General features: G+C 42.7%; 1 pseudogene; it reads left to right on the top strand.

Annotated features, from left to right (window-relative positions):
- Positions 1 to 7556: 7556 nt before the first annotated feature.
- Positions 7557 to 8453, top strand: LOC101143901 (olfactory receptor 7E24-like; annotated as a pseudogene).
- Positions 8454 to 27728: the final 19275 nt, after the last annotated feature.

Raw genomic sequence — 27728 nt, 5'->3', positions numbered from 1 at the left:
CACAGAACATGGATTTAGCATTTCCATCACCACACTCACAGAACTTGCTGAAACAACATCAGAGCGACAGTGATGATAGCCCCTCATTTATTAAGAATGTACCAGGCGCTTTGCATATGTTATCTCCAAGTTATATCATAACCCTAGTCATTACTACGGTCATCCCCACAAGCATACACTGAAACTCAAAGAAGTTGAGGATTAAGTAACTTGCTCAAGACCACATATAGTGGAACCGGGAATTGAAACCTCACACTTGCCTGGCTCCAAAGCCTATGGCCTCCCCACTGTACCGTGATGCTTCCATAGAGCAGAAGGGCCACCTCCAGGATAAATTACCCACTGGTCTCTTACTACTTCCCTTGTGTGGTAGTCAGAATAATGCCTCTGTCTCCTCCTACCACCATCAAAGATGGTCACATCTTAGTCTCTGGGAATATTTTACCTTATCTGGAAAAAGGAACTTTGTAGATGTGGTTATGTTATGCATCGTTTTGAGATGTCAAAATGATCCTGAGTTATCTGTGTGGGCCCAAAGCAATCCCAGGGTCCTTCTAAGAGGTAGACAGGAAGATCACACTTACAGAAGGCAGTGTGATGATGGAAGCAAACTCAGAGAGAGACTGGAAGATGCTAGCTGTTGACTTTAAAGATGAAGGACAGGGCCACCATCCAAGGAATGAGGCCAGCCTCTAGAAGCTGGAAAAGGTGTTCTCCTAGAGCCTCCAGAAACAAGACAGCTCTGCTGACACCTTGATCATAGTTCATAAGAACCATTTTGGGACTTCTGACCTCTAGATCTGTAAGATAATAAATCAGTCTTGCATAAGCCACTGAGTGTGTGGTAATGTGTTATAGAAGCAATAGAAAACTAATCCACCCTGGAAAATTTTGCTAATTGCCAGATGATGAGAGGTGTCCTTAAAGTCACTGCTGGGCAAGAGCCACCATGAGAGCTGGTGATTGTTCAAGGCAGCTCCAGAGAGACTGATGTCATTGGCCAGGATTGTCATTGGCCACCACTGGCCATGCTTCTTAGGCATGACTACATGGTCCCTCCTCTGTGCTGTGGCGTCAGCCCCTCTGCTACACATGAACCGCCAGCCTCCAACTTGACAACCTCCTGTGACACTGCCTCTCCCATAAGGAGTGAGCCTGTTGCAGCTGTCTGATTTCCAGCACTGCCTCAACCACCCCCTGCCTTTCTGCCTTTGCTCAGTTCTGTGTCAGGCCAGGAACACTAGTCTTTGGGGAAAAAAAAAATCAAGTTTAAATAATCACTGTCATTGGCTATACAGTATGTGTAATGGCTGCAGTCACATCTCAAGGCCATTCTCTCAGTGTCTCAGTCTTGGTAATATCATCTGTAAAATGAAGGTACGATCAATTACCTCATAGAGTTGTTGGAAGAGAAAATGATTTATGTAGAACATACTGCACAGTGTGAAGCACAAAGTCAATTCCAAATAAATGACCGTGATTATTATATGATTACACATTTTAAAAACTAGTCATGGACATGGAGTCCCAAGTGATCTCAGATTTAACGGTCACTCAGGTATTTAGAAGGCAACCCCTTCGTTTGTGTCAAGCATTGCAACACAATGCAGAATTAGAGAATTACAATGCAGCCTTGCTCTTTAATACAGAATTAAATTTGGATTTATATTCTTCTACCCACAGCTTGTGGCTTTGTCTTGCATCTGTTAATCGTTAGGAAGTCAATATTTTAAAAATATTTTAAGGAGTTGCTGAAGCATTTGAGTCTATGAAGGGATTCTGGAGAAGAGAAAACAGGTCTAGGAAAATCTGGTAAGTGGAAAGTAAAGAAAGAATGGATTTAGTGTTGCAGGCATTTAAAGCTGCTGTGGAACTCTAAATTCTGAAAGTTAGGATTCTGCCATATGAGAAATGTCCCTGTGACCTCAAATACTCAAATCTCCCTAAAGGTTCTCGTTCTGAGGCAGGGAATGTAGTAGACTGAGTTACTTCTTGGCCCCCATCCTGAATCCAGGCTCACTGATGAGGGGAACCTACTATTGTGCACTTATGAGCACCTGGGGCATTTCCTGTATCCTGCTGGGTGCCATGAAGGGACTAGAATGTTTAAAGCTGAAGTTCTCTCCTCAAGGAACTGATCTAGCAAGCAAAAGTTTATATGAAGGCATAGGATATTTCAAATAATATCACAGGGTGTACATCCAATATGATATTAGGAGTAATATCTTCCTATGATGTTACAAATAATATAACAGGGTGAACACCCACTGTTATATTAGGAGTAATGTCTCCCTAGGATATTAGGAATTATATCACAGAGTGTACACCAAGTGTGATATTAGGAGTCGTATTTACTTAGGATATTTCTTTTAATATCACAGGGTGTAAACCAACTGTGATATTAGGAGTAATAGCTTTCTAGGATATTACAAAAAATATCACAGGATGTGCTCCCACAGTGATATTAGGTGTTATATCTTTCTAGGATGTTACAAATAATATCACACAGTGTACATGCACAGTGATATTAGGAGTAGTATCTCCCTAGAATATTACAAATCATACCACTGGGTGTACACCTTCTGTGACATTAAAGTAATATCTCCCTAGGATATTATGAATAATATCACAGGGTGTACATCATCTATGACATTAAAAATAACACCCCTCTAGGATATTATGAATAATATCATGGAGTGTACACCCCCTGTGTCATTAGGAGTAACATGCCCCTAGGATATTAGGAAGAATATAAAAGGGTGTATATCTTTTGTGACATTAAGAGTAATATGCCTCTAAGACATTATGAATAATATCACAGGGTGTACACCCCCTGTGTCATTATGAGTAACATCCCCCTAAAATATTACGAATACTATTACAGGGTTTACACCCCCTGTGACATTAGGAGTAGCATTCTCCTTGGATATTGGGAATAATATCACGCTGTGACATTAGGAATAACATACTCTTAGCATATTACGAATATTATCACAGAGTGTACACCCACAGCGACATTAGGAGTAACATCCTCCTAGGGTATTACGAATAGTATCACTAAGTGCACACTGCCTGTGACATTACGGTAACATATCTCTAGGATATTACCAATAATATCCCAGGGTGAACACCCCCTGTACATTAGGAGTAACACCCCCTAAAAACGATACAAATAATATCACAGGATGTACACCCACTGTCACATGAGGAGTAACATACCCCGAGGATATTACAAATAATATCACAGGGTGTACACCCACTGTGAAATTAGGAGTAATATCTCCCAAGGATATTACTTCTAATATTCCAGTGAGTATACACACTGAGATATTGTGAGGAATAACATCCTCTCCCCAACAGATACTACAAGCAATATCACAAGGGGTGTACACCCCCTGCGATATTGGGAGTAATATTATCCTCTCCCTTCCAGATGTTACAAACAATACCACAAGGGGGTGTACACCCCATGTGATATGGGATGTAATATCATTCTCTCACCCCCTGTATATTGCAAACAATATCACAACTGGGTGTACACCCCCTCTGATATGGGAAGTAATATCATCCTCTCCATGCTGGATATTACAAACAATATGACAAGGGGGTGTACACTTCCTACAATATGGAAAGTAATATCATCCTCTCCCACTCTGGATATTACAAACAATATCACAAAGGCGTGTACACCCTATCAGACATGGGAAGTAATATCAACCTCTGCCCCACCTTGGACATTACAAAAAATATCACAGAGAGGTGTACACCCCTGAGTCATGGGGAGTAATATCAACCTCTACCCTCCTTGGGTAGAATAAAAATATCACAGGGGGGTGTACACTCCCTGCAATATGAAGAGTAATATCATCCTCTCCCCACCTCCCGGATAGTACGAACAATATCACAGAAGGGTGTCCGCCCCCTGCAAATGGGGAGTAATATCATCCCCTCTCCAACTGGATATTATGAACAATATCACAAGGGCGTGTACACCTTCTGCGATATAGGGAATTATATCATACACTTCCCCACCAATAATACAAACGCTATCACAGAGAGGTGTACACCCCCTGCGATATGGGGAGTAATATCATCCTCTCCCTTCCTGGATATTGCGAACTATATCAGAGATGGTGTACAAAAACGGTGTGTGAGATATTGAGAGTAATATCATGCCCCTCTCCGCCCCCGGATATTACAAACCATATCACAGGGGAGTGGACACCCCCCCGCGACATTGAGAGTAATATCGCCCCGCTCTCCCACCCTGGATATTACAGATCATATCACAGGAGGGTGGACACCTCCCATGACATGGGGAGTAATATCACCTTCCTCTCCCTCTGGATATTACTAATTATATCACAGGGGGGTGGACACACAGGGTATTAACGATATTTCGAGTAATATTATCTTTCCCGTTAAACATTACAAACAATGTGACAGAGGGATGTACACCTCCTGCGATATTGGGAGTAATATCATTCTCACCCCCAGTGGATATTAGGAACAGTATCACAGGAGGGTGTACTCCCCCTTCTACATTGTGAGTAATATCATACTCACCCCACGGATATTAAGAACAATATCACAGGGGGGCTGTACACTTCTACGATATTGGGAGTAATATCATTCTCTCTCCCTCTGGATATTAGGAAAAATATCACAGGGTGACGTACATTTCCCGCGATATTGAGGGCAGTATTATTGTCTTCCCCGCCCTGGGATATAAGGAACAATATCACAAGGGGGGGTCAAACCACCTGCCAAATTTGGGCTTATATTATCCTGTCCCTCCTGAATATAAGAAACTATAACACAGGGGTAATGTACACCCACTGCGATATTGGGAGTAATATCATCCACTCCCTTCTTGGATAGTAGGAACGATATCACAGTGGGGATGTACACCTCTTGTGATATTGAATGTAATGTCATCCTCTCCCTCCCTGGATATTACGAACAATATCACAGGGGGTGTACAACCATTGTGATATTGAGAGTAATATAATCTTCTCCCCCCTTGATATTAGGAACAATATCACAGGGGCAGTTTACACCCTCTGCTACTTTGGGAGTAATATCCTCTCACCTCCTGGATATTAAAAACCACATCACAAGGGCAGTGTACACACCCTTTGATATTGGGAGTAATATCACCCTCTCCCTACCTGGATATTAGGAATGATATCTCAGGTGGGGTACACCCCACTTGGGATATTGGAAGTAATATTATTTTCTCCCTCACTGGATATGAGCAACAATATCACAGGGGGTGTGTACAACCCCTGAGATATTTGGAGTAATATCTTCCTCTCCCCATATGGATATTAAGAACAATATCATGGAGGGGTGTATATCCCCTGTGATATTGGGAGCAATATCATCCTCGTTTCCCCTGGATATTAGGAACAATATCACAGGGGGTGTACAAAGTGCGATATTGAAAGTAACATTATCCTCTCCCCCTTTGGATATTAGGATCAATATCACAGATTGGGTATACACCACCAGCGATATTGGAAGTAATATTATCCTCTTCCCTCCTTGATAATAGTAACAATATCAAGGGGGTGTGTATAACCCCTGCAATATTTGGAGTAATATCATCCTCTCCCCCATGGATATTAGAAACAATATCACACTGGAGGTGTCCACCCCATGCAATATTGGGAGTCAAAACATTCTTCCCCACCTTGTATATTAGGAAAAATATCACAGGGTGAAGGTACACCTCTTGTGATATTGGGAGTTATATCATTCTCTCCCCCCAGGATATTATGAAGGGGGGGTGTACACTTTCTGGGATATTGGGAGTAATATCATCTTTTTGCCCTCTGGATACTAGGAACAATATTACAAAGGTGGTGTATACCCACTGCGATACTGGGAGTAATATCATCCTCCCCCCCCCTTAATATTAGGAAAAAAATCACAGGGGTTTGTACACCTGCTGCAATATTGGGAGTAATATCTTCAACTCTCCCCCTGGATATTAGGAACAATATCACAGGGTAGGTATACACTTTCTACGATATTGGGAGTAATATCAGCCTCTTCCCCTTTGGATAGTAGAAACGATATCACAGAGTGGGTGTACTCTCCCTGCAATATTGGGAGTAATATCTTCCTCTCCTGCAACGGGTATTAGAAACAATATCACAGGAAGTGTGTACACCCTCTGCGGTATTGAAAGTAATATCATCCCCTCCTCACCCGGGATATTAGGAACTAAATCACAAGAAGAGTGTACACTCCCTGTGATATTGTGAGTAATATCATCTTCTTCTTCCCTGGATATTAGGAAAAAGATCACAGGGGGGTGTCACTTCCTCTGATATAGGGAGTAATATCATCCTCTTCCCCCCTGTACAGGAGGGATGTACAGTCCCTGTGACATTTGGTGTAATATCATCCTCTCTCCCCTAGATTTTAGACCGGCGTGTGTACACCCCTGCGATATTGGGAGTAGTATCATCCTCTCCCTCCTTGGATATTAGGAACAATATCACAGGTGAGGTGTACTAACTCTGCGATATTGGGAGTAATATCATCCTCTCCCCACTTGGATATTAGGAACAATATCACAGGGGGTGGGTGTACATTCTCTGCGATATTCAATGTAATATTATCCTCTCCCTCCCTGGGTACTAGGAACAATATTATAGGAGGAGTATACACCCTCTGCGATATTGGGAGTCATATCATCCTATTTTGCTCTAGATATTAGGAACAATATCACAGGGTTGTGTACACCCCCTGTGATATTGGGAGTAATATCATCCTGTCACCCACTGGATATTAGGAACACCGTCACAGGGGTGTGTACACCCCCTGCAATATTGGGAGTAATATCATCCTCTCCCCCCTGGATATTAAAAACAAAAATATAGGGAGTTGTACACCTGTTGCAACATTGGGAGTAACATCTTCCTCTCTTCTCTTGGATATTAGGAACAATATCATAGGGGCGGTGTACACCCCCTGAGATATTGGGAGTAATAACATCATCTCCCCCAGTAGATATCATGTACAATATCACAGGGTTGTGTGCACCCCCATCGGTATTGGGAGTAATAACATCCTCTCCCTCCCTGGATATTAGGGACAATCTCACAGGAGTGATGTAAACCCCTTGCGATATTGGGAGTAATATCATTCTCTCCCCCACTGGATATTAGGAACAATATCACAGGGGTGGTGTAAATTCCGTGCGATATTGGAGGTAATATTATCCTCTCTACACCTAGATATTAAGAACAATATCACAGGAAGGTGTACAACCCCTACCATATTAGGAGAAATGTCATTCTCTCCCCCACTGGATATTAGGAACAATATCACAGCAGGGGTGTACAGTTTCTGAGATATTGGGAGTAATATCCTCTCTCCCCCGGATATTAGGAACAGTATCACAGGGGGTGGTACACTCCCTTAGATATTGGGAGTAATATCATCCTATTGCCTTCTGGATATTAGGAACAATATCCCAGAAGGCATGTACAACCCCCTGCGATATTGGGAGACAGCCCGTCCTCACTGGGCTGTCCCTGTCCATGTACCTGGTCATGATGCTGAGGAACCTGTTCATCATCCTGGCTGGCAGCTCTGACCCCCACTTCCACACCCCATGTACTTCTTCCTCTCCAACCTGTCCTGGGCTGACATTGGTTTCACCTCGGCCACAGTTCCCAAGATGACTGTGGACATGCAGTCGCACAGCAGAGTCATCTCTTATGCGGGCTGCCTGACACAGACGTCTTTCTTTGTCCTTTTTGCATGTATAGAAGACATGTTCCTGACTCTGATGGCCTATGACCGATTTGTGGCCATCTGCCCATCTGTCACCCCCTGCACTACCGAGTCATCATGAATCCTCACCTCTGTGTCTTCTTAGTTTTGGTGTCCTTTTTCCTTAGCCTGTTGGATTCCCAGCTGCACAGCTGGATTGTGTTACACAACTCACCTTCCTCAAGAATGTGGAAATCTCTAATTTTTTTCTGTGACCCATCTCAACTTCTCAACCTTGCCTGTTCTGACAGCATCATCAATAACATATTATATATTTAGATATCCCTATATTTGGTTTTCTTCCCATTTCAGGGATCCTTTTGTCTTACTATAAAATCGTCTCCTCCATTCCAAGAATTCCATCGTCAGATGGGAAGTATAAAGCCTTCTCCACCTGTGGCTCTCACCTGGCAGTTGTTTGCTTATTTTATGAAACAGGCATTGGCGTGTACCTGACTTCAGCTGTGTCATCATCCCGCAGGAATGGAGTGGTGGCATCAGTGATGTACGCTGTGGTCACCCCCATGCTGAACCCTTTCATCTATAGCCTGAGAAACAGGGACATTCATAGTGCCCTGTGGAGGCTGCGCAGCAGAACAGTCAAATCTCATGATCTGTTCCATCCTTTTTCTTGTGTGAGTAAGAAAGGGCAACCACATTAAATCTGTACATCTGCAAATCCTAACCCCTTTGTCACATTATTTTTGTTGCTTGATGGCTTTTATTCCTTTCCACATTTCCTATGTGAATATTTCTTTCTTTGTTATGCCTTTAAACTGGAATGGGTGAGTATTCTGGGATCCTTTGTTTAGCATAAACATCATGACTGAATCCTCTATATCTGGGCGGCCTCCTTTAGTTTCTCAGCAATAACCCTGTAGTCCAGGTGAAATCACAACCATCTTTTTATATACGGGAAGTAATTCATTTTGTAATTTTGTAATTCCCTGAAAATTGACTTTATGGAAACAATGTGCAGCATGTCCTCCAACACCAATGGTTTGTCCAAAGTTGTTTAGTTATAGTGTTGATGAGGAATACCTTGGTTTCACTATACATAATTTTGCTTAAAGGTGCAGTTTCCAAGAGACTTTCCAAGATGTTAAGTCAGGACATACTGTACATCAAATTCACATCCTTTTCCACAGTTCATGTGGAATTTCTTTATAAACTGCTTCTAGGGAATCTATTTAGGCAGGTTATGTGTAGAGATCCATGTCACCGGTTCGGTTCTCAACGTTGGCTTTGATTGAAATCACCTGGGGAGCTTAGACATGATGAGGCCTGGGTCTCATTACCTGACATTCTGATTTACTTGCACCTGTGTGGGCATGCAAATTTTTTTTTTTTTTTAAAGCACCAGAGACGGTTTCAATGATGAAGTTCCTAGAGGGATCAAGCTCCAATGAGTAAGAACAGAAGTTAATTGTAATATGATTTCTTCAAATATTATCTTCAAATGCATTGTCCTAAACATGATGCAAATTTTTATTATGCTGTTCTTTCTTACCACTTAGCATTTTCATTTTACATTTGTTGAAGTTATAGGTTTATACACACATTGATTGCTGTTTTATCTCACACTTGTACATACATAAAATGGGAAATAGAAAAGAATAAAATGGTCACAGTATCCCTAAAGTTTCACATTCTGAGACATTTTTAAAATATATATTTTTAAAAAATTTGTTTCAATTAAAAAACTGTGGTATACACACACAATGAAGTATTATTCAGCCTAAAAATGAATAAAATCCTCTCCACTGCAGCAGAAATGGATGAGATTGCAGGTCAGTATATTAAGTGAAATAAGCCAGGCACGGAATGACAAATATTACATGTCCTCACTTATATGTAGGAACAAGAAAGAAAATCTTGGCCAGGGGTGGTGGCTCATGTCTGTTATCCCAGCACTTTGGGAGGCCAGATCAGACGGATCACTTGAGGCCATTTGAGGAGTTCGAGATCAGACTGGCCAACATGGTGAAACTCCATCTCTCCTAAAAATACAAAAATTAGCCAGGCATGCTCGTGCATGCCTGCAGTCCCAGCTACTTGGGAGGCTGAGGCAGCAGAATCGCTTGAAACTAGGAGGCAGAGGTTGCAGTGAGCCAAGATCATGCCTCTATACTCCAACCTGGGCAAGAGAACGAGACTGCATCACACACACACACGCGAAGAAATCTCATGAAGGTGGAGAGTATCAAGGTGGTTAGCAGAGGCTGGGAAGAAAAGGAGTGGGATAGGGAATGGAGAGAAGTGGATAATTGGGTACAAAAATACAGAAAGATGGAATAAATGAGTTCGACTGTTTGATAGTACAGTAGGGAAATTTTAGTTCACAGGAATTTATTGAATATTTCCAGACGGCTTGGAAAGAAGCTTCCTAACTTTCTCATTATGCTAGTTTTTAAGCTATTACCTTTCCGCTCCAATCACACCCTTCTATACTCTTCTTTTTGAGGCTAGACTGGGACTCGAAATCATGCTGTATGTTTTTTTTTTTAATTGAGGTGGAGTTTTGCTCTTGTTGCCTATGCTGGAGTGCAATGGTGTGATCTCAGCTCACCACAACTTCTGCCTCCTGGGTTTCAAGTGATTCTCCTGCCTCAGCCTCCCGAATAGCTGGGATAACAGGCATGTGCCACCACACCCAGCTAATTTTGTATTTTTAGTAGAGATGAGTTTTCTCCCTGTTGGTCAGGCTGGACTTGAACTTCCGACCTCAGGTGACCGCCCACCTCGGCCTCTCAAAGTGCTGGGACTACAGGCGTGAGCAACCACACCTGGCCCATGCTGTATTTTTATCTGTTGTTGTTTGTTTGTTTTTGAGCCCAGGAATAACCTCCCACACATATGTCCCAATGATTTTTAAAATAGGTGCCAAGAAAGTTCATTGGTGGAAAAGCATACTTTTCAACAAATGGTGTTGGAGAAACTTGATTTCCACATGCATAAGAATGAAGGTGGACCCTATGTCACACCAGGTACAAAAATTAACACAAACTGGATCAAAGACTTACGCCCAAGAGCTAAAACTATAACATGCCTAAATGAAAACGCTGCCAAAACCTTTATGACATCAGAGTGGACAATGCTTTCTGGGATAAGACACCAAAAGCATAGGCAACAAAAGAAAATTAGATTCCTTGGATTACATCTAAATGACAAACACTTTTGTGCATCAAAAAACACCGTGAACTGAGTGAAAAGATAACCCATGGATTAGGAAAAATATTTGCAAATCATACATCTGAAAAGAGGCTGATATCCGTAATATACACAGAACAGCTAGAAGTAAACAACAGGAAACCCAAGGCATCCCATTAACAACGGTCAGAAGACTTGAGTAGACATGTCCCTAAAGAAGATATAGCAGCCAGGTGCGGGGGCTCACGCCTGTAATCCCAGCACTTTGGGAGGCCGAGGCAGGCACATCACGAGGTCAGGTGATCAAGACCATCCTGGCTAACACAGTGAAACCCTGTCTCTACTAAAAATACAAAAAATTAGCCAGGCGTGGTGGCAGGTGCCTATAGTCCCAGCTACTTGGGAGGCTGAGGCAGGAGAATGGCTTGAACCCAAGAGGCGGAGCTTGCAGTGAGCTGAGATCGTGCCACTGCACTCCAGCCTGGGCGACAGAGTGAGACTGCGACTCAAAAAAAAAGAAGATATAGCAATGGCCAATAAGCATATAAAATGATGTTCAAAATCGCTAATCTTAAGGAAGTACAAATCAAACCAACAATGTGATACCACACATTAGGATGGATATGATAAACAAACAAGCAATGGTGAAACTAGAGGGAAGTAGGAATGCTCGAATGATTGGAGGGAATGTAAAACTGTGCAGGAACAGGGAAAATAGTATGGAGTGTATTTGAAAAATGAAAAACAGAATTATCAGATGATCCCACAGTTACATGCGTGGGTACCTACCAAAAAGAATTAGAAGCCAGCAGTGGAAGAGATATTTGTACACCCATATTCATAGCAGCATTATTCACAACAGCAAAAATGTGGAAGCAACCCAAGCGTTCGTGGACAGATGAATGAAAAAGCACATGCAGTTCATTCATACAATGGAAGACTATTCAGCCTTAAAAAGGCAGGCACTTCTGGCCAGCGCAGTGGCTCACACCTATAATCCTAGCATTTTGGGAGGCCAACGTGGGAGGATCACCTGAGGTCAGGAGTTCGAGACCAGCCTGGCCAAAACGGTGAAACCCTGTCTCTACTAAAAATACAAAAATTTAGCCAGGCATGGTGGCGCATGCCTGTAGTCACAGCTATTCCGGAGGCTGAGGCACAAGGTCGCTTGAACCTGGGAGGCGGAGGTTGCAGTGAGCCCAGATTGTGCCACTGAACTCCAGCCTGGGTGACAGAGTGAGACTCCATTAAAAAAAAAAAAAAAAGGGCAGGCACTTCTGACACAGGCTGCAACATGGATGAACCTTTAAGACATTATCGTCAGTGAAATACATAAATCCCAAAAGGATAAACACGACCGGGCTCAGTGGCTCGCACCTGTAACCCCAGCACTTTGGGAGGCTGAGGCAGGTGGATCACTTAAGGTCAGGAGTTTTGTATTAAAAATACAAAAATTAGCTGGGTGTGGTGGCGCACGCCTGTAATGCCAGCTACTCCGGAGACTGAGACACAAGAATCGCTTGAACCCACGATGTGGAGGTTGCAGTGAGCCGAGATCATGCCACTGCACTCCAGCCTGGGTGACAGAGAAAGATTCTGTCTCCAAAACAAACAAACAAACAAACAAAACACGGTGTGATTCCACTTACATCAAGTGTCTAGAGTAGTTAAACTCATAGAGTTGCAAAATAGAATGGTGGCCCCCAGGGGTGGGCGAGAGAGAGGAATGGAGAGTTTGGTTAACGGGTCCCCTTTCCATTTTGAAAGATAAAACTGTAGTGGAGATGATGGAGGTGATGGTTGCTAAACAATGTGAATGTACTTAATGTCATTAAACTGTAAACTGAAAAATAGTGGAAATTGTAAATGTTTATACTGGCCATTCTATATGAAGTAATATATAATTTTTAATATTTATACGTGGTATATTTCCCAAAATAAAAGATGAAAATTAAAGCAGTTGGATCTTTAAGAAGAAAAGAAAGAAGCGAATAATATACACCAGCTTTCTCCTGATTAGAGGAAGAGCCCCAAAGCTTCAATGGACACTCACTTTTCTCTTCTTCTTGCACTATTATGAGGAAATCCTTAGAGGTTGGGGAATTTGGGTGACTTTGGCTAATGAGGAGCTCTGTGCCTTGAGCCCCACAGGCCATAGAATAGTAAATACTCAGTCTGTGCCTCCAGCCCTGCAGTGTGAGTTTCCAGTCCTGTGGGCTCCACACCCATCACCTCTATCAGGAGGCTCATGTCTCACCCTGTCTTCTTGCCAGTCTTGAGGACAGACTCTGAGACCATCGTGCACCACGCAGGGAGGACAGTGGACCTGTTCTCCGTGGTCATGGCCCAGCAGAGGGGAAGGGCAGTTCAGTGAGTGCTGAAGGATGGTTGGGAGCCTTATTTTGTTTCCTCATCCTCAGGACAAACAGGAGAGTGCAGTGGGCAGATGGGAGGAGACCAATGTGCAAACTGTCAGCTCAGCAGACTGTGGAGTTTCTGTTCTTGGTTGTGGTGGGGGTCTCAGAAATGTTATTCAAAATTTTGCTTCCCCCCCCCACCAATGGTTGTCCTTTTCATAGACATCTCACCCATGATAGCAGGGAATGAGTTCCTCTAAACTATTCCCTAAGCACAACAGAAAGATTATGAAGGTGATGATGAGCATAAAAAGGAAGATGGCAGATACCATGGCATCAAGAACTCTTACTGAGGGCTTCCTAAGTGCCAGCTTCTTAGCTCTGTGGTCTATGCAGCTTGTTTCATTTCATCTGCGTAGTCTTCTCACAGTTATTAGTGCACATTTCATTATCATTTAACAGACTAGAAAAGTTGTGATGCATTTTCATATAACTTGTATCAGATTATGAAGTCGAAAAGGGTGAATTCCCATTTGAACCAGGCAGTCTACGTCCAGACACATGGCATTTGGCCAGTCCTCTCCCTGCATCCAACCTGCCCTCTCAAATCCTTGTCACTCGGGCAGATGCCCCTGCTCACTGTGCCCTTCCCTTTGGGGGTTCCTGGTAGACCACAGCTAGACCAGTGGATGCCACGTTCACTATGTCAAGTATAGAAAGGGCAGCTAAGATCACATCAAAGATCCCAGAAAGAACTGGCACAGGATCATTCAAGGGGCATCTCTCCCTTGCCCCTGCCCCTGGCTTTCCTTACAGCTCTTGACTTCCTCAAAGGAGTCATAAATTTGGAGTTTGGCTTCCATTCCTACTGAGGAAGCTGGAAACTGTTTCAAAATGCAACTCAGATATGGCTATGGTTAAGACCTCTGACCTCTGCTTACAACTTTTTGAGTGTTGGAAGACCATGAAGTTCAGTGCCTGGGACTTAGAGACTGGCCATTAATTTTGAATACCACCCTTTCTACTTATCTGTATGGCAAGGGGTGAGATGCCAATCCTCTTGTAATGTCTAAGGTTCTTGCCTAGCCACACCAAAGAATTGGTGTGAAAGTACAAAGTTTCCACAGTGTGGAAGGGGTCCCGAATGGGTAGCCAGAGTGAGATTATACAATTGCCTTTTAAACTCTTTAAGGCAAGGAATAGGTGTGATAGGAAGATGTTACCAGAGCGAGAAACAAAGGCAGTAAATTATTTTGTGACATGTCTTAGATTTTGAGGAAAACCGGAATTGCAACTTAGGTTTTGTCTACTTTATGACCTTGTAGCAGCATGGCAAAGGAGACAGGATCTTACAGGACCTTACAAAGTATGTTTACAAGAAATTGGAATTGGGAGCATAGATAAGATCCACTGGTCACAGAAAAATAGGCAGTTAACATTCCTTTTAGTTTCAGGGGAGGGGGAAGGGAGAGAGGACACAAGGATACTTACAGCAAAATTTTTGCTGTTTATAGCTTTCTTGGGGAAGAAAACACATGCACAGATCCTGGTGTTAGGAATATTTTAAGCAAGCATATATCTTCAATATTATTCATCCAGGACTGAAGTAAGTCCTGACACAGGGAAATGAGTGAGTTTCACAGCTTTCTGAGCCCCTACTCAACCCAGGAAGCCCAGCTGGCACCTCCTCTCAGTCCCCCCTGTAAATAGGACACCCCAACTGCTGTTGGGAGCTGGGTGGCAGTTCTTCTGGCTACTTCCTGCTGGTTAGGGGTGAAGAAGGGGCCCTGCAGTTGTGGTGTCCTCCAGAGGGGAACTTTCTAGGCTAATGAGGGACCAATGGGGTATTCCAGGGTTTCTCACTAGAAGCCATGAGTTGAGCTCATTTGAGATTCCATTTGTAAGACCATTTGTAGCTTGATGGCCTTGATCCTGGAGGAAACAAATTTGACAAGGAGGTTAAAAATGCAAGGCCTAAAGGTGAGTAATAGTAGGATGGCTGTCACAGGGCCTAGAAAGGGGAGGAGCCAAGGTATCCATTGGTTAAACATATTCCAGGGTCCTGAGTGTTCAAGCTCCTTTTTCCTACTTTCTATCCATTCTCTTATTTCTTTGACCTTTTCAGTAATGATTCCTGACTGGTTAATGAAATAGCAACATTCTTCTCTAAGAGGTAGGTTCCTCCTCTTTCAGCTGTTACTATGTCTAGGGCTCTTCAGTTTTGGAGGACTACTGCAGTGAGAGAATTAAGCTGGCTTTGTAGGGTGACTAGGGAGTCAGAGTGCAGGGGAATGCAGAAGAAGGCATCTTTGAGGTGCAGAACAGTGAACTATTCTGCTTCCTCTGGTATCTGAGAGAGCAGCATATAGGGGTTAGGTACAGCAGGATATAAAGGAATTACTGCCTCATTGATTCTGAGGTCTTGCACTAGTCTCCGTTGACTATTTGGTTTTTGTATTTCTAGAATTGGGGTGTTGCAAGGACTGCTACATTTTCTTACTAAGCCTTGAGCTTTTAAATGTCTAACAATATCCTGTAATTCTTTGTGAGCTTCAGGCCTTAAGGGATATTGCCTTTGATAAGGAAAAGTGGTGGGGTCTTTTAGCCTGATTTGAATTGGATGGGCATTCTTTGCCTTTCCTAATTGTCCTTCCAAGGCCCAGACTTCAGAGTTGATTCCTTCTTCAAGTAGGGGACAACAAATGGGTAATTTGTTCCCTATATTTATGTAGATAATAGCTCCAGCTTTGTCTAATATGTCTCTCCTTAATAAGGGTGTGGGACTTTTGGGCGTAACAAGAAAGGGAGGTGAAAAGAGCAAAGTCTCCCAATTGCAGCTGGTGGTTACAGGGTGTCCTAAGATTCCTCAGATAGTAATGGACTTTGAGGACAGTCCTCCAGGGCAGGAGATTAATCCTGAGAAAGCCGGGCCAGTGTTTAGGAGGAAGTGTACTTCCCGGCCCTCAATGGTCAAACTTACCCGGGGCTCTGTGAGGGTGATTGCATGAGCTGGTGCTTGCTCCAGGCACCCTCAGTCCTGTTGCTGAATCATCTGGTTGGGTGCTTCTGGCCCAGGGGGCCTTCATCCTCTGGGGCAGTGCTACTTCCAGTGGTTGCCTTGGCATACTGGACATGGGCAAGGGGGCAGTTTGTTTCTTGTTGGACAATCTTTTTTAAAGTGTCCTTGCAAACCGCACTGATAACAAGCCCTACTAGGCAATTGGCCTGCTCCTCTTTCGGTTCCCTTTGAGCCACAGGTCTGCCTGTCTGAGAGCCATGACTAAGGCTGCAGCCTTTCTCTTATCTTGCTTTTCCATTTGACCTGTTCCTCTTGGTCCCTGTTATAGAACAACGAGGTTGGCAGGTTTAATAATGCCTCCAAGCTTTGTTCTGGGCCTAAGGCAGACTTTTGGAGTTTTCTCCTAATATCGGCCACTTCTTAGGTGATAAGTTTATCCTTTAGAATAAGTTGGCCTTCCAGGGAATCCGGAGTTATGGAGGTGTGCCTTCTTAGAGCCTCCCGCAGCATTTCTAGAAAGGCTGAGGGGATTTTCGTCTTTTCTCTGGGTAATTGTGGATAGCATTGAGTAGTTCATAGGCTTTCTCCTAGTCTTCCTCAACCCTTTTAAAATGCAAGTTAGCAAATGCCTGTGGCTCTAATCTCCATGATCTGAGTCAGTATCCCAATAAGGGTTTACAGTGGGGACTGCCTGTTCCCATGTGGGCAATTTTTCCCTCTCCTCCAAGGCCATTCAATGGATTGTTTACCTGGCCAAGGTACTACAGATCCCTAAATTGCTGGGCTGCTGCTAAAGCTGCTTTTTTTTCAGTAGGACTTAAGATCTGATCAAGAAGTAACATGATATCTCTCCATGTTAGATCAAAGGACTGCCCTAATCCTTGCAGGACATCTATATGGTTATCACGATCATCCGAGATTTTCCCTAAATCAGCCTTTATTTGTTTTAAATTTGAGAGTGAGAAGGGGGCATGCATGTGAATGGGCCCAAATTCTCCTCCTACTGTTTGTAAGGGACATAGTTTGGGTGCCTGGCTCGCAGAGTTTACGTTGTCTTTCCATTGTGCCTTTAACACTTCAGTGGGGCCAGATGGAGGAGAGTCAGTGCAGGAGGAGAGTAGGGCTGAGGGAAGAGGCCCTGAATATGGAGGTAATTGTGGGCCTCTGTCATTTGGGCAAAGCTCACAGGCTTGGCACAGGGCAGTATTGTCAAGAAGGGCAAAGAAAGCCTGTACATAAGGGACTTCACTCCATTTACCTTCCTGCTTACAGAAAAGAGCTAGTTGTAGAAGGGTGTTATAATTAATACATCCCTCAGGGGGCCAAGTTTCTCCGTTTTGTAAGGAATACTGTGGCCAGGCAGTGGTACAGAAAAAAATCAGCTGCTTTTTTAAGGTTTCAGGGTCGAATTTGTCCCAGTTATTCAGGATACATCTTAACGGAGTGTCCCGTTTTGAAGGTGTGGTGCCCATCTGGAATTTTAAACACAGGGATGCCCACACCCCTGGTTAGTCCTGGGACTCATCTTCCCTTAGGGTGTCCCCTAAGGGTCAGGACTAATTGTGCTGAAAGCTCATGGCCGCTTTTCCTGAGCTCTCCATCTACCAGATTTAACCATGCTTACTGGCAGGATGGAAACTTCCCTTGCCCCTGCCATGCACCCATTGACTACTAAATGGGGCACAAGGACTGTTGGATTTATTATGGTCCTTCTGCCAATACATCCGACCTGTTCCAGGGTGGCAAGGCCTGGGTTGGGGGCACCACTGATGCTTGAATGCTAAGGCCCAATTTATGCGGTCCTGGCCATAAAACTGTCCTTCAAGGAGAAATCTCTGAATTAGCAACAGGAGGCTTAGTAACTTAAAGGGGGTGGTGGATGTCCTCCAGACCAGGGCTGAGAGAACAGCTGCTGTACTTTAGCCTTCTGTCCCCACTTGCCATCAAAAGAGTAAGTCCCCCTCTCAAGGTGGTACCAGTATCCTGTGTCCCAACTGACTACATTTTCTTCCAATACCAATTATTAAATGGTTGAAACAACAATTCAATGGCACTAAGAGCTGTACCCATGCACCATAGATTGTACTTGATAGGCCCCAAGGAAGGGGAAAGTTTATCTGGGGAGCAATGGAGGAAATGCCCTAAGGCGTCTACTATCCACATGAAAATTATGGACCTATCTTTAAATTATCCTGATGTGGGGGACTACACACTATGGTGGGGAACTGGTCCTTCAAAATAGCCATCAAATGGTGACACCTGCCTGAACCCTAGAGGGCATCATGAACAGGGATCTTCTGGATGCCACCCCAAGAATTTAAGTCTTCTAAATAGGGAATCTTGATCCTGCCTAGTGGGAATAACCTTGCTTACGAGATAAGGAAAGAAGTCTAACTGGTGGACATTAGGACTCATTAGGAGGTGGGAGTCAGAAGATGTGGCTGTCTCATGCTCACCAACCCATGCAGGGGGAGCCTCTGGCAGGGCTGTGGTCTCAACCAGGATATCTGGGAGACTAAGACTTCCACTGAGCACTCCCAGGTGTACTTCAGAACCACCATGGAAAGCAAAAGAGTTGGAACTGGTTCCAGGCCAACCAATGCTCCCAAACCTGAAGGGTCAGGGGTTGTTAGAGAACCTTTTCCAGACAGCCTGACACGCATGTCTTTAGTCCAGCAGCCACACTAATCACCTTTAAGTGGCTGACAGGTGCCTAGTTTAGCTTCCAAATTCTAAGGAAGGACAGGACAGAATAGCAAGCAAAAGAGGTCTGATTGTACTCACAGTGTGATGATCTAGATGCCTTTCCTGGAGTATCCTGCCTGGCTCACCAAAATGTAACACCTAAGGTTCTTGCCTAGCCACACCAAAGAATTGGTGTGGTGGCTGACTACAGTGAGTGATAGAGGCAAGGACCGAGAGAGAGAAAAAGTTGTAGGCTTTATTGAGCTGAGTGAAAGCACACTGTGGAAGGTGTCCTGAACAGGTAACCAGAGTGAGATTATACAATTGCCTTTTAAACTCTTTAAGGCAGGAAATATATGTGGTGGGAAGATATTACCAGATCGAGAAACAAAGGCAGTAAATTATTTTGTGACATGTCTTAGATTTTGAGGAAAACTGGAATTGCAACTTAGGTTTTAGCTACTTTATGACCTTGCAGTAGTATGGTAAAGGAGACAGGATCTTACAGGACCTTACAAAGTACGTTTATAAGAAATTGGAATTGGGATCATAGATAAGGTCTGCTGGTCACAGAAAAATGAGCAGTTAACATTCTTTTTAGTTTTGGGGTAGGGGGAAGAGAAAGAGGACACAGGGAAACTTACAGCGAAATTTTTTTGCTGTTTATAGCTTCCTTGGGGAAGAAAACACATGCACAAATTCTGGTGTTAGGAATATTTTAAGCATATATCTTCAATATTATTCATCCAGGACTGAAGTAAGTCCTGATGCAGGGAAATGAGTGAGTTTCACAGCTTTCTGAGCCCCTACTCAACCCAAGAGGCCCAGCTGGCACCTCCTCTCATTCTGAGACTCATCACTGTCATATGAGTTGATTTCTTGTTGATCCAACAGAAGTGAGCAGTGATTAAACCTATTGTAGGTGTCCGCTGCATGATGTCTATGTGATGGATGTATAAAGTAAAGACAAAGTGAATTTTAGATACATTCATAATATTTTAAGCTTAATCTCCATACAATTCAACTGAAGTATCCCCTGACCTGAAGTTCTGGTTTCCCTGCATTCCAGACAGGACATTTTATTTTGTCCTTATCTAAGTAAGTACTGAGTATTGTGAGAGGAACAAGTGAGTTTCTTTTGCTTCTGATTCTCCAGAGTCTATATTTTCCTTGGCACACAGGAGATAGCAAAAGTAAAAATCTATGTTAATTATTGAATAGAACCTTCCTTGGTTCACAAAAATTGGCTGTGATCAGTGTGACTTCGACATACTTAATTCTTTTTTTTTTTTTTCTGAGACAGAGTTTCGCTCTTGTTACCCAGGCTGAAGTGCAATGGTGTGATCTCAGCTCACAGCAACTTCCACCTCTCAAGTTCAAGTGATTCTTTTGCTCAGCCTCCTGAGTAGCTAGGGTAACAGGTATGCACCACCATGGCCAGCTAATTTTGTATTTTTAATAGAGACGGGGTTTCTCCATGTTGGTCAGGCTGTTCTTGAACTCCTGACCTCAGGTGATCTGCCTGCCTCGGCCTCTCAAAGTGCTGGGATTACAGGCATGAGCCGCCATGCCTAGCCCAACATACTCAATTATTTGCTGCCTGTTCTTTCATCCCTTCCAGCAACGTGCCATAGAACTAGAGACGATAAAACAACACTTGTTTGTTTCTATGTCATGACGTGGGCCCTATGATTCTATTGATTAGTATTCACAGCATTCAATTATTCAAAAACCAAGGAAGAGCTTTTCATAGGTTTAATAAAAAAGAAATAGATGCAGAAAGAAATGGGGGCAGGTAAACCTTATTGCTTGGACTGACACACATTTTAGAATTTCACATTACTCCAGACTCAAAAAAAGTAAACCAAAATGTTCTTAGAACTTCATTATTGTTTAATCATTGACAGCTGTATTGCACACTATGGACATTGGTGTGGTAAGTGATGGCCTATGGTTATGTCCATTTTTTTTTATTATACTTTAAGTTCTAGGGTACATGTCCACAACCTGCAGTTTTATTGCATACGTATACATGTGCCATGTTGGTTTGCTGCACCCATCAACTCAACATTTACATTAGGTATTTCTCCTAACGCTATCCCTCTCCCAGCTGCCTACCCCCTGACAGGCCCCGGTGTGTGATGTTCCCTGCATTGTGTTCATGTGTTCTCATTGTTCCCTCCCACCTGGGTGAGAACTTGTGGTGTTTCGTTTTCTGTCCTTGTGACACTTTGCTTACAATGATGGTTACAGGCTTCATCCATGTCCCTGCAAAGGACATGAACTCATCCTTTTTTATGGCTGCATAGTATTCAATGGTGTATGTGTGCCACATTTTCTTAATCCAGTCTATCATTGATGGACATTTGGGTTGGTTCCAAGTCTTTGCTATTGTGAATAGTGCCACAATAAACATTCGTGGGCATGTGTCTTTATAGTAGAATGATTTTTAATCCTTTGGGTATATACCCAGTAATGGGATTGCTGGGTCAAATGGTATTTCTAGTTCTAGATACTTGAGGAATTGCCACACTGTCTTCCACAATGGTTGAACTAACTTACACTCCCACTAACATGTGAAAGTGTTCCTATTTCTCCACTTCTCTCCAGCATCTGTTGTTTCCTGACTTTTTAATGATTACCATTCTAACTGGTGTAAAATGAGATCTCATTGTGGTTTTGATTTGCATTTCTCTGATGACAAGTGATGATGAGCTTTTTTTCATACGTCTGTTGGTGGCATAAATGTCTTCTTTTGAGAAGTGTCTGTTTATATTCTTTGCCCACTTTTTGATGGGGCTTTTTTTCTTGTAAATTTGTTTAAGTTCATTGTAGATTCTGGATATTAGCCCCTTGTCAGATGGATAGATTGCAAAAATTTTCTCCCATTCTGTAGGTTGCCTGTTTACTCTGATGGTAGTTTCTTTTGCTGTGCAGAAGCTCTTTAGTTTAATTAAATCCCATTTGTCTATTTTGGCTTTTGTTGCCATTGCTTTTGGTGTTTTAGTCATGAAGTCTTTGCCCACGCCTATGTCCTGAATGATATTGCCTAGGTTGTCTTCTAGGATTTTTGTGGTGTTAGGTCTTATATTTAAGTCTTTAATCCATCTTGAGTTAATTTTTGTATACGGTGTAATGAACGGATCCAGTTTCAGCTTTCTACATATGGCTAACCAGTTTTCCCAGCACCATTTGTTAAATAGGGAATCCTTTCCCCATTGCTTATTTTTGTCAGGTTTGTCAAAGATCAGATGGTTGTAGATGAGTGGTGTTATTTCTGAGGCCTCTGTTCTGTTCCATTGGTCTATATATCTGTTTTGATACCAGTACCATGCTGTTTTGGTTACTATAGCCTTGTAGTATAGTTTGAAGTTAGGTAGCGTGCTGCCTCCATCTTTGTTCTTTTTGCTTAGGATTGTCTTGGCTATGTGGGCTCTTTTTTGGTTCCATATGAAATTTAAAGTAGTTTTTTCCAATTCTGTGAAGAAAATCAGTGCTAGCTTGATGGAAATGGCATTGAATCTATAAATTACCTTGGGCAGTATGGCCATTTTCACAATATTGATTCTTCCTACCCATGAGCATGGAATGTTCTTCCGTTTCTTGGTGTCCTCTTTTATTTCGTTGAGCAGTGATTTGTTGTTCTCCTTGAAGAGGTCCTTCACATCCCTTTTACTTTGCATTCCCAGGTATTTTGTTCTCTTTCTCACAGTTGTGAATGGGAGTTCACTTATGATTTAGCTCTCTGTCTATTATTGGTGTGTAGGAATGCTTGTGATTTTTGCACATTGAATTTGTATCCTGAGACTTTGCTGAAGTTACTTGTCAGCTTAGGGAGATTTTGGGCTGAGACAATGGGGTTTTCTAAATATACAATCATGTCGTCTGCAAACAGAGAGAATTTGACTTCCTCTTTTCCTAATTGAATACCCTTTATTTCTTTCTCTTGCCTGATTGCACTAGCCAGAAATTCCAACACTATGTTGAATTGGAGTGGTGAGAGAGGGCATCGCTGTCTTGTGCCAGTTTTCAAGGGGAATGCTTCCAGTTGTTGCCCATTCAGTATGATATTGGCTGTGGGTTTGTCATAAATAGCTCTTATTATTTTGAGATACATTCCATCAATACCTAGTTTATATAGAGTTTTTAGCATGAAGGTCTGTTGAATTTTGTCAAAGGCCTTTTCTGCATCTATCGAGATAATCATGTAGTTTTTGTTCTTGGTTCTCGTTATGTGATGGATTACGTTTATTGATTTGTGTATGTTAAACAAGCCTTGCATCCCAGGGGTGAAGCTGACTTGATAGTGGTGGCTAAGCTTTTTGATGTGCTGCTGGATTCTGTTTGCCAGTATCTTACTGAGGATTTTCTCATTGATGTTCGTTAGGAATATTGGTCTAAAATTCTCTTTTTTTGCTGTGTCTCTGCCAGGTTTTGGTATCAGGATGATCCTGGTCTTATAAAATGAGTTAGGGAGGATTCTCTCTTTTTCTATTGATTGGAATAGTTTCAGAAGGAATGGTACCACTTCTTCTTTATACCTCTGGTAGAATTTGGCTGCGAATCTGTCTAGTCTTGGACTTTTTTTGGTTGGTAGACTATTAATTATTGCCTCAATTTCAGAGCCTCTTATTGGTCTATTCAGAGATTCAACTTCTTCCTGGTTTACTCTTGGGTGGGTGTATGTGTCCAGGAATATATCCATTTCTTCTAGATTTCTAGTTTATTAGCATAGAGGTGTTTATAGTATTCTCTGATGGTAGTTTGTATTTCTGTGGGACCAGTGGTGATATCTCCATTATCATTTTTTATTGTGTCTATTTGATTCTTTCTTCTTTTCTTCTTTATTAGTCTTGCTAGCAGTCTGTGTTGTTGATCTTTTCAAAAAACCAGCTCCTGGATTCATTGATTTTTTTGAGGTGTTTTTTGTGTCTCTTATCTCCTTCAGTTCTGCTCTGAACTTATTTTTTGACTTCTGCTAGCTTTTGAGTTTCTTTTCTCTGGCTTCTCTAGTCCTTGTTCTTTTTTTTTTTTTTTTTTCTTTTTTTTTTTTTTTTGAGATGGAATTTCCCTCTTGTTGCCCAGGCTGGAGTGCAATGGCTCAACCTTGGCTCACCGCAACCTCCACCTCCCAGGTTCAAGGGATTCTCCTGCCTTAGCCTCCTGAGTAGCTGGGATTGCAGGCATGTGCCACCACACCAGGCTAATTTTGTATTTTTAGTAGAGATGGAGTATCTCCATGTTGGTCAGACTGGTCTCGAACTCCTGACCTCAGGTGATCTGCCTGTCTCAGCCTCCCAAAATGCTGGGATTACAGGTGTGTGCCACCTCACCTGGCCTTCCCTAGTTCTTTTAATTTGATGTCAGGGTGTCAATTTTAGATCTTTCCTTCTTTCTCTTGTGGGTGTTTAGTGCTATAAATTTCCCTCTACACACTGCTTTGAATGTGTCTCAGAGATTCTGGTATGTTGTGTGTTTGTTCTCACTGGTTTTAAAGAACATCTTCACTTCTGCCATCATTTTGCTATTTACCCAGTAGTCACTCAGGAGCAGGTTGCTCAGTTTCCATGTAGTTGTGCAGTTTTGAGTGAGTATCTTAATCCTGAATTGTACTTTGATTGCACTGTGGTCTGACAGATAATTTATTGTGATTTCTGTTCTTTTACATTTGCTGAGGAGTGTTTTACTTCCAATTATGTGGTCAATTTTAGAATAAGTGTGATGTGGTGCTGACAAGAATGTATATTCTATTGATTTGGGGTAGAGAGTTCTGTAGATGTCTATTAGGTCTGCTTGTTCCAGAGGTGAGTTCAAGTCCTGGATATCCTTGTTAACCTTCTGTCTTGTTGATCTGTCTAATACTGAAGTGGGGTGTTAAAGCCTCCCATTATTATTGTGTGGGAGTCTAAGTCTCTTTGTAGGTCTCTAAGGACTTGCTTTATGAATCTGGGTGCTCCTGTATTGGGTGCATATATATTTAGGATAGTTAGCTCTTCTTGTTTAATTGATCCCTTTACCATTATGTAGTGGCCTTTGTCTCTTTTGATCTTTGTTGGTTTAAAGTCTGTTTTAACAGAGACTAGGATTGCAATCCCTGCTTTTTTTTTTTTCTTTCCATTTGCTTGGTAGATCTTCCTCCATCCCTTTATTTTGAGCCTATGTGCATCTTTGCACATGAGATGGGTCTCCTGAATACAGCACACTGATGGGTCTTGACTCTTTATCCAATTTGCCAATCTGTACCTTTTAATTTGGGCGTTTAGCCCACTTACATTTAAGGTTAATATTATTATGTTTGAATTTGATCCTGTCATTATGATGCTAGCTGGTTATTTTGTCCATTAATTAATGCAGTTTCTTCATAGCATCGATGTCTTTATAATTTGGCATGTTTTTGCAGTGGCTGGTACAGGTTGTTCCTTTGCATGTTTAGTGCTTCCTTCAGGAGCTCTTGTAAGGCAGGCCTGGTGATGACAAAATCTCTTAGCATTTGCTTGTCTGTAAAAGATTTTATTTCTCCTTCACTTATGAAGCTTAGTTTGGCTGCATATGAGATTCTGGATTGAAAATTCTTTCCTTTAAGAATGTTGAATATTGGCCCCCACTCTCTTCTGGCTTGTAGGGTTTCTGCCAAGAGATCTGCTGTTAGTCTGATGGACTTTCCTTTCTGGGTAACCTGACCTTTCTCTTTGGCTGCCTTTAACATTTTTTCCTTCATTTCAACCTTGGTGAATCTGACGATTATGTGTCTTGGGATTGCTCTTCTCAAGGAATATCTTTGTGGTGTTCTCTATATTTCCTGAATTTGAATGTTGGCCTGCCTTGCTAGGTTAGGGAAGTTCTCCTGGATAATATCCTGAAGAGTGTTTTCTAAGTTGGTTCCATTCTCCCTATCACTTTCAGGTACATCAATCAAACATAGATTTGGTCTTTTCACATAGTCCCATATTTCTTGGAGGCTTTGTTAGGTTTTTTTCCCTCTTTTTTCTCTATTCTTCTCACTTTATTTCATTAATTTGACCTTCAGTCACTGATACGCATGCATCACGAAGTTCTCCTGCTGTGGTTTTCAGCTCCATCAGGTAATTTAAGGTCTCTTCTGCACTGTTTATTCTAGTTAGCCACTCGTCTAACCTTTTTTCAAGGTTTTTAGCTTCCTTGTGATTGGTTAGAACATGCTCCTTTAGCTCAGAGAAGTTCGTTACTACTGACCTTCTGAAGTCTACTTCTGTCAGCTCGTTAAGCTCATTCTCCATCCAGTTTTGTTCCCTTGCTGGTGAGGAGCTGCAATCCTTTGGAGGAGAAGAGGTACTCTGTTTTTTTTTTTTAATTTTTTGCTTTTCTGCTCTGGTTTCTCCCTATCTTTGTGGTTTTATCTACCTTTGGTCTTTGATATTGGTGACCTACAGATGGGGTTTTCATGTGGATGTCCTTTTTGTTGATGTTGATGTTGATGCTATTCCTTTCTCTTTGTTAGTTTTCCTTCTAACAGTCAGGCCCCTCAGTTGCAGGTCTCTTGGAGTTTACTGGAGATCCATTCCAGAACCTTTTTGCCTGGGCATCACCAGTGGAGGCTGCAGAACAGCAAATATTGCTGCCCGATCTTTCCTCTGGAAGCTTCATCTGAGAGGGGCACCCACCTGTTTGAGGTGTCTTTGGTCCCCTTCTGGGAGATGTCTCCCAGTCAGGCTACACAGGGTTCAGGGACCCACTTGAGGAGGCAGTATGTCCGTTCTTGGAGCTCGAACGCCACGCTGAGAGAACCACTGCTCTCTTCAGAGCTGTCAGACAGGAATGTTTAAGTCTGCAGAATCTGTCTGCTGCCTTTTGTTCTGCTATGCCCTGCCCCTAGAGAGGCAGTAGGCCTTGCTGAGCTGTGGTGGGCTCCAGCCAGTTTGAGCTTCCTGGCAGCTTTGTTTACACTGTGAGCTACTCAAGCCTCAGCAATGGCAGATGACCCTCTCCCCATCAAGCTGCAGCCTCACAGGTTGATCTCAGACTGCTGTGCTAACAGTGAGCAAGTCTCCGTGGCTGTGGCACCCACCAAGCCAGGCATGGGAGGGTATCTCCTGGTCTGCCATTTGCTATGACAATGGGAAAAGTGCACTATTTGGTCAAGAGTGTACCGTTTCTCTTTTTGGTGGTGATGGATGTGCTGGTGATGGTTGATTGTTGTGATGGTTTTGTAGGTGTGTGCCTGTGTCAACGCAGATCAAATTTTATATTGTAAACACATGAAGTGTACTGGATGCCAATTATATGTCAATAAAGCTATTTTAAAAATTGAAAAAAAAAAAGAGTGTACCGTTTCTTCAGGTACAGTCTGTCACGGCTTCCCTTGGCTAGGAAAGGGAAATCTGCTGACCCCTTGCACCTCCCAGGTAAGGTGATACCCTGCCCTACTTCAGTTCACTGTCTGTGCACTGTACCCACTGTCCAAGCAGTCCCAATGAGAAGAACCAGGTACCTCAGTTGGAAATGCAGAAATCACCCATCTTCTGTGTCGATCTCACTAGGAGCTGCAGACCAGAGCTGTTCCTATTTGGCCATCTTAAAAGCGATCTCCAGTTATGTCCATTTAACTAAAACTTTCTCTCTTTTTTTGAGATGGAGTCTCGCTCTGTCACCCAGGCTGAAGTGCAGCGGTGTGATCTCGGCTCACTGTAGCCTCTGCCTCCCAGGTTCAAGCCATTCTCCTGTCTCAGCCTCCCAAATAGCTGGGACAA

Source organism: Gorilla gorilla, chromosome 9 (genome assembly GCF_029281585.2).
Source record: "Gorilla gorilla gorilla isolate KB3781 chromosome 9, NHGRI_mGorGor1-v2.1_pri, whole genome shotgun sequence".
In the NCBI taxonomy this organism is placed as follows: domain Eukaryota; kingdom Metazoa; phylum Chordata; class Mammalia; order Primates; family Hominidae; genus Gorilla; species Gorilla gorilla.
The sequence above is the reverse complement of the archived record's forward strand: the minus strand, read 5'-3'. Positions and strand labels throughout refer to the sequence as shown.